Here is an 8,740-nt window from a genome sequence, read left to right on the forward strand (position 1 = left end):
AATGTCTTGCCTTCGGATCTGTGATAGAAGGTGTACCCAATAGTCTCCCTTGGGTATCCTATGAAGATACATTTCTCCGATTTGGGTTCGAGCTTATCAGGTTGAAGTTTCTTCACATAAGTATCACAGTCTCAACGGATTTAGATGGTGCCCTATTTAACGTGAATGCAGCTGTCTCTAAAGCATAACCCCAAAATGATAGCCGTAAATCAGTAAGAGACATCATAGATCGCACCATATCTAGTAAGTATGATTACGACGTGACACACCATTTACGCGTGGTGTTCCGGGTGGCGTGAGTTGCGAAACTATTCGCATTGTTTCAAATGAAGACCAAACTCGTAACTCAAATATTCTCCTCCACGATCAGATCGTACGAACTTTATTTTCTTGTTACGATGATTTTCCACTTCACTCTGAAATTCATAATATTAACCTTTGCATCTTTTCCTCCACGATTCAAATGTTTCAGACATATGTTTCATAATCAAGTGATTCCAGAAGTCCATCAGAATGGATTTTCTTCATGCGCTTTACACCAATATGACCTAAACGGCAGTTCCACAAATAAGTTGCACTATCATTATCAACTCTGCATCTTTTGGCTTCAACATTATGAATATGTGTATCACTACTATCGACATTCATTAAAAATAGACCACTCTTCAAGGGTGCATGACCATAAAAGATATTACTCATATAAATAGAACAACCATTATTCTTTGATTTAAATGAATAACCGTATTGCATCAAACAAGATCCAGATATAATGTTCATGCTCAACGCTGGCACCAAATAACAATTATTCAAGTTTAAAACTAATCCCGAAGGTAGATGTAGAGGTAGCGTGCCGATGGCGATCACATCGACTTCGGAACCATTTCCCAATCGCATCGTCACCTCGTCCTTAGCCAATCTTCGCTTAATTCCGTAGTCCCTGTTTCGAGTTACAAATATTAGCAACAGAACCAGTATCAAATACCCAGGTGCTACTGCGAGCTTTAGTAAGGTACACATCAATAACATGTATATCACACATACCATTGTTCACCTTGCCATCCTTCTTATCCGCCAAATACTTGGGGCAGTTCCGCTTCCAGTGACCAGTCCCTTTGCAGTAGAAGCACTCAGCATCGGGCTTAGGTCCAGACTTGGGTTTTTTCTCTTGAGCAGCAACTTGTTTGTCGTTCTTCTTGAAGTTCCCTTTCTTCTTCCCTTTACCTTTTTTCTTGAAACTGATGGTGTTGTTGACCATCAACACTTGATGCTCTTTCTTGATTTCTACCTCCGCAGCTTTTAACATCGCGAAGAGCTCGGGAATCGTCCTATCCATCCCTTGCATATTATAGTTTATCACGAAGCTCTTGAAGCTTGGTGGTAGTGATTGAAGAACTCTGTCAATGGCACTATCAACAGGAAGATTAACTCCAAGTTGAGTCAAGTGGTTATGGTACCCAGACATTCCGTGTATATGCTCACTGACATAACTATTCTCTTCCATCTTGCAGATGTAGAACTTATTGGAGACTTCATATCTCTCAAATTGGGCATTTGCTTGAAATATTAGCTTCAACTCCTGGAACATCTCATATGCTCCATGACGTTCAAAACGTCGTTGAAGTCCCGATTCTAAGCCGTAAAGCATGGCACATTGAACTATCGAGTAGTCATCAGCTTTGCTCTGCCAGACGTTCATAACATCTGGCGTTGCTCCTGCAGCGGGTTTGGCACCTAGCGGTGCTTCCAGGACGTAGTTTTTCTGTGCAGCAATGAGGATAATCCTCAAGTTACGGATCCAGTCCATGTAATTGCTACCATCATCTTTCAACTTTGCTTTCTCAAGGAACGCATTAAAATTCAACGGAACAACAGTACGGGCCATCTATCTACAACAATATAGACAAGCAAAATACTATCAGGTACTAAGTTCATGATAAATTAAAGTTCAATTAATCATATTTAAGAACTCCCACTTAGATAGACATCCCTCTAATCATCTAAGTGATCACGTGATCCAAATAAACTAAACAATGACCGATCATCACATGAAATGGAGTAGTTTTCAATGGTGAACATCACTATGTTGATCATATCTACTATATGATTCACGCTCGACCTTTCGGTCTCAGTGTTCCGAGGCCATATCTACATATGCTAGGCTCGTCAAGTTTAACCCGAATATTTCTGCGTGTGCAAAACTGGCTTGCACCCATTGTATGTGAATGTAGATCTTATCACACCCGATCATCACATGGTGTCTCGGCACGACGAACATTGGCAACGGTGCATACTCAGGGAGAACACTTATACTTTGAAATTTAGTGAGAAATCATCTTATAATGCTACCGTCAATCAAGCAGAATAAGATGCATAAAGGATAAACATCGCATGCAATCAATATAAGTGATATGATATGACCATCATCATCTTGTGCCTTTGATCTCCATCTCCAAAGCACCGTCATGATCACCATCACCACCGGCGCAACACCTTGATCTCCATCGTAGCATCGTTGTCGTCTCGCCAAATATTACTTCCACGACTATCGCTACCGTTTAGTGATAAAGTAAAACAATTACAGGGTGATTGCATTGCATACAATAAAGCGACAACCATATGGCTCCTGCCAGTTGCCGATAACTCCGTTACAAAACATGATCATCTCATAAAATAAAATATAGCATCATGCCTCGACCATATCACATCACAACATGCCCTGCAAAAACAAGTTAGACGTCCTCTACTTTGTTGTTGCAAGTTTTACGTGGCTGCTACGGGCTGAGCAAGAACCGTCTTACCTACACATCAAAACCACAACGATATTTCGTCAAGTTAGTGATGTTTTAACCGTCAATAAGGACCGGGCGTAGTCACACTCGGTTCAAGTAAATTTGGAGAAACTGACACCCGCCAGCCACCTGTGTGCAAGACACGTCGGTAGAACCAGTCTCGCGTAAGCGTACGCGTAATGTCGGTCCGGGCCGCTTCATCCAACAATACTGCCAAACCAAAGTATGACATGCTGGTAAGCAGTATGACTTGTATCGCCCACAATTCACTTGTGTTATACTCGTGCATATAACATCTACGCATAAAGCTGGCTCGGATGCCACTGTTGGGGAACATAGTAATTTCAAAAAAAATCCTACGCACACGCAACATCATGGTGATGCATAGCAACGAGAGGGGAGAGTATTGTCCACGTACCCTCGTAGACCGTAAGCGGAAACATTATGAGAACGCGGTTGATGTAGTCGTACGTCTTCACGATCCAACCGATCCAAGTACCGAACGCACGGCACCTCCGAGTTCAGCACACGTTTAGCTCGATGACGTCCCACGAACTCTGATCCAGCAGAGCTTCACGGGAGAGTTCCGTCAGCACGACGGCGTGATGACGGTGATGATGTTGCTACCGACGCAGGGCTTCGCCTAAGCACCGCTACGATATGATCGAGGTGGATTATGGTGGAGGGGGGCACTGCACACGGCTTGGAACAATCAACTTGTGTGTTCTAGGGTGCCCCCCTGCCCCCGTATATAAAGGAGCAAGGGGGAGGTCGGCCGGCCCTTGTAGGGCGTGCCAGGAGGAGGAGCCCTCCTCCTAGTAGGAGTAGGACTCCCCTTTCCTACTCCTACTAGGAGGGGGAAAGGAAGGAGGAGAGGGAGAAGGAAGGAGAGGGAGGAAAGGAGGAAAGGGGGCCGCCCCCCTAGTACAATTCGGTTTGGTCTAGGGGGGCCGCGCGCGCCGCCTCCTCTCTTCGACCACTTGGCCCATGTGGCCCAATGCATCTTCCCCATATTCCCGTAACTCCCCGGTACTCCGAAAAATATCCGAATCACTCGGAACCTTTCTGATGTCCGAATATAGTCGTCCAATATATCGATCTTTATGTCTCGATCATTTCGAGACTCCTCGCCATGTCCCCGATCTCATCCGGGACTTCGAGCTACCTTTGGTACATCAAATCACATAAACTCATAATACCGATCGTCACCGAAAGTTAAGCGTGCGGACCCTACGGGTTCGAGAACTATGTAGACATGACCGAGACATGTCTCCGGTCAATAACCAATAGCGGAAACTGGATGTTCATATTGGCTCCTACATATTCTACGAAGATCTTTATCGGTCAAACCGCATAACAACATACGTTGTTCCCTTTGTCATCGGTATGTTACTTGCCCGAGATCCGATCGTCGATATCTCAATACCTAGCTCAATCTCGTTACCGGCAAGTCTCTTTACTCGTTACGTAATGCATCATCCCGCAACTAACTTATTAGTTGCATTGCTTGCAAGGCTTATAGTGATGTGCATTACCGAGAGGGCCCAGAGATACCTCTCCGACAATCGGAGTAACAAATCCTAATCTCGATCTATGCCAACTCAACAAGTACCATCGGAGACACCTGTAGAGCACCTTTATAATCACCCAGTTATGTTGTGACGTTTGGTAGCACACAAAGTGTTCCTCCAGTAATCGGGAGTTGCATAATCTCATAGTCATAGGAACATATATAAGTCATGAAGAAAGCAATAGCAGTAAACTAAAACGATCAAGTGCTAAGTTAACGGAATGGGTCAAGTCAATCACATCATTCAACTAATGATGTAATCCCGTTTATCAAATGACAACTCATGTCTATGGTTAGGAAAGATAATCATCTTTGATCAACGAGCTAGTCGTAGAGGCATACTAGTGACACTATGTTTGTCTATTTATTCACACATGTATTATGTTTCCGGATAATACAATTCTAGCATGAATAATAAACATTTATCATGAAATAAGGAAATAAATAATAACTTTATTATTGCCTCTAGGGCATATTTCCTTCAGCTTGGTGACTGCTGAGTCCGAGCAGCGGCAAAGCAGTGGAGGTTCAGCGAGTGCCTCGCGTATCTTTGGGATTGTGTTCTTGGGCGGCGAGGAGCGTGGGTGTGTCCTAGAGGTGCAGCACCTTCGATATTTGGCGAAAGGGGATAGGGTTCCCTTTTCGATGGAAGCAATGCGGCGGGGGTCATGGATGCCTTCATCCATTATATATTCCTACGATCCTAGCTTCGGCACTGTGACTCAATAATTTCCTTCTTTGGCGATTACTCCTGGTGGCTTTAACTCTATCAACGGTTGTCCAGGGGCGGCGGCAATGCAGCTGGTATGTGTGTGCTTTCCTTGTGAATATGGTCGTGCACAATGGCTACTCTGGGTTCGAGGTCGACATCTGTTCTAGGCTTGTAGCTCTTGGGTGAGAGCCTCTACCGTTTGACGATGTGGTTCCTTCGATCTTAGGCGATGGTATAGGGGTTCTTTTTCGGTGGTGGAGAGGGGAGGTGTTGGGTGTCTTTGGCCCCATGGATCAGGCTTGTTCGCGGTTCTTTAGGTTGTTGGCCAATCCTTGAAACTTCTCCTTGTCAGTTCTTTGGTTCCGGATTGCAGCGAGCTTTGACATTACTAGCAGTGCTCTCCCTATCTTCTCTTTGTGTGCTTGTAGTGTGCATTGCGTGGTAAACTGGTCAGTCTGCACCCTTATATCTTTCAACTGATTTTTTTCTAAAAAAAGAATATATTAATATCGCGAAGATATCAGTTACATTCAGCCTCTGCACCAACAAGAAGTCACAAAGACATTCATGACGCACATAGCCTGAAAAGAAAACCAAGAAGAAATGAAAAAAAAAGGGCCTCACCACAGTGATCAACTCCTCTTAGTAGCAGCACACAAATCACCATAAAAGATAACACCCAGAAAATATAAAAGCTCTTCAAAAGCGACACCTTCAAGAAGGAAATAGTGCACAAGCACCACGTCGCCTGATCCAAGGTTCTCACCCTTGAGAAAGACCGAGCTCTCAAAACAATACCTTCAACAAGACAACTGCTAGGTACAACCAATGAAAACCAAATCTTAGGTTTTCACCCTAAAAGTCAAGACTCGGCACCCGAGAAGCACCAGCAGAAATGAAATACTCCAATGTTGTCGCCCCCACTTGACACTACTGCTACTAAAAGTTATCAAACACCTTGTTGATTCCATCACTTTCAAGGCCCCCTCCGCATTACCGATCCTCCAATCTCGGCCATCAAGACTTTCACCGCCGCTGTGTGTGCCATAGAAATCGAGATGCCGACATGCTCCATGGTGTCAACAAATAACAGAGCTTGGCGCCACGCCCTCCTTGAGCCACGTATGTTGATATTGGCGCGCACGACTAGATACTATCCGATCAAGATATCCTTGGGCAAGATCTCCCGCGGTAATTCCGGAGCACATCGACGGCCAGATCGAGGAGGACCGATCAAACAGAACGTTGCCGTGATATGCTAAGAGCACAAGTACCGCCACCACACCACTGCCTCCACCAAGCCGATGCCATCGTCGCTATGATGGAGGACACTGGCCCGCACTGCCTATCCGCGGCGACAGGCGCCGTATCTGACGGAAACAGCAGCAGCCGGCCCGCCGTCACGACGCCCCGACCCGCCCCGCACACCAGTGCCATGTTCGAGCGGCAGCAGTACGACACGCAGATGAGGAGGCAGGCCACCAATTGCGACCTGCCAGAACCGAGCAGCCGTCCAAAACACCGCCGTCGCGGCCGTTGCCAAGGGAGACTCCACCATGCCTGAGGACACCCCAACAACGCGAGCAAGATCTCCGCTGCCGCCGTCGGCCGCAGTGGCTTCGCCCTGCAGCTTCCTCTGGTGGCGGCGGAGAGGACAAGCGGTGGTTTTTTTGGACGGCGGCGCTAGGTTTTAGGATCCGCCTATGTCGCCCGCACAGGAGCGACACAGGGGACGTACCCGAGCCATAGCTTTCAACTCATGTTGCTTGGTGGCTATATAATTCCTGATCGACCCATGGCTTCGTTAATTTATAGCCGAGCTTGTCTCAAGTCTTCCTTCTATATAGAATGAAGAGGAATTAGGAACACCGAAATGCCTAATTGACTTCTAGAAAAGATAGAAGCGGGAGAAAAGAGCACCGCTGGTACGTGGTGGATTATAACTCTTGATACTTCCAACAGGGACGAGGTAGAAACGCTCTTCAACACTTTGCAATCGTAGAGATGGTTCAACATTTGGATCTCTGTACAAAAAAAATTCCAGTTTGTCTTGAATTTCATTCAAATTCTCATGATTTCTCGCTATAGAACTGCACGCACCAGTCAGTTCACACAAAAGCTAAAGCTAGCTGATGGAGAAAGATGGGCCCCTCTAATACAACGTAGAACTGCACGCGCGAGCTAGTTCACCCAAAGTTCAAACTGATTGGAAAGATGGATGATGCATTTATACTTCAGCACTCACAAATAAAAATGTGTGTTATTTTCTAGCATACCAGCTTCATGTATATTCTATTCTACCAATAGTTTTAAATAGCCGGTTATAGCCCCGCTATAGCTGTTTGAGGATGTTGCCATTAAATGATTTCATGTACAATTTGCCGCTATAGCCCAGCTATAGCTGTTTTTAAGGGTCGCCGCTAAATGCCATAGCCCGCTATTTAAAACATTGATTCTATCTAAATAAAAAAAAGCCTCCTTGCAAAAAAAAAGGCAACACCAAGCAGGGACCATAGCTTTGAGTACACATACTCGGACAAATTCTGCAAGCAAACCGACGGGAGGAGAGCTGTCAAAACTGATAGCAAGGCCATTGAATTCTGAAACGAAGCGGCGCTACTGAGCAAAAGTCAAGTTCATCTGTTCGGACTGAAGTTGCAAAAGTAACTAGAAGTGATCATGCAAAAGTAACTAGAAGTGATCATTTTTTCTGGGCACTAGCTCTCTCCCAGTAGAACATTTTTGTTGTGTGATCCTAGTAGAACATAATCTATACTGCTGGTTTTCCGTGTTTGTCGGCAGTCAGACAATTGTCACTATATAATTAGTTCAAATTATAGCAACCTAGCTAAAATTTCCAATCCATCTAGCTAGACGCCTGAAATTATTGTGAACATAGACCTAATATTTACCTGACGTGCGCTAACAGCAAGCAAACAAACTGTTGGATTTGTGTCTTGTAGTAGAAGTAGAAGAATATATTATGGGATTGGCTAGAACTCATCTAGCCGAGACATAACTATGGTCTCATTCACCACAGTTTTTTTAGTCTCTCATTCACCTCAGCTGACGTCATCCTAGTTGTACCCCACTTCTTTTTCTTTTTGGGCTGGCCACGTTTTCTTGTCTTTCCTTAGCCTAGTAACTTCCGTGTTGTGCGGCAAGCGGCTTGAGTAGAACTACTAGTTGTTATTGCGAAGGTAAATAGGAGCAGAACTACTAGTTGTTGTAGGGACGATGAAGCTACGTGAAAACTTGTAGGAAAAACGTTTTAGGAACAATTAGCACCACAAACCAATTAATTATGACTTTTTCTCGATTTCCGGTTGCTCCATTTCGCCATAAACCATGTGATTTTTCATTTTGAAAATCGTTTGCCAATTTTAAAATGTTCGCGTATTTGACAAATATTTGTCAAATATGAAAAATGTTCATGAATTCCAAAAAATGTTAGTTACTGTTATAAATCATAAATGTTAAAAAAGTTCATGAATTTTTTAAAATCATGAATTTGGCGGGGGAAACACAGGTTATAAAAAATGTATAGAGCCTTTTTTAAAAACCTCATGATTTTTTAGAAAATAAAATGAGAATGAAAAAAGAAAATGAAAATGAAAAAAGAAATTATTGAAATACATGCAGTTGCGACATGCCTTGAACATATGCAAT

Source organism: Triticum urartu, chromosome 3 (assembly GCF_003073215.2).
Source record: "Triticum urartu cultivar G1812 chromosome 3, Tu2.1, whole genome shotgun sequence".
NCBI classification, from domain to species: Eukaryota; Viridiplantae; Streptophyta; class Magnoliopsida; order Poales; family Poaceae; genus Triticum; species Triticum urartu.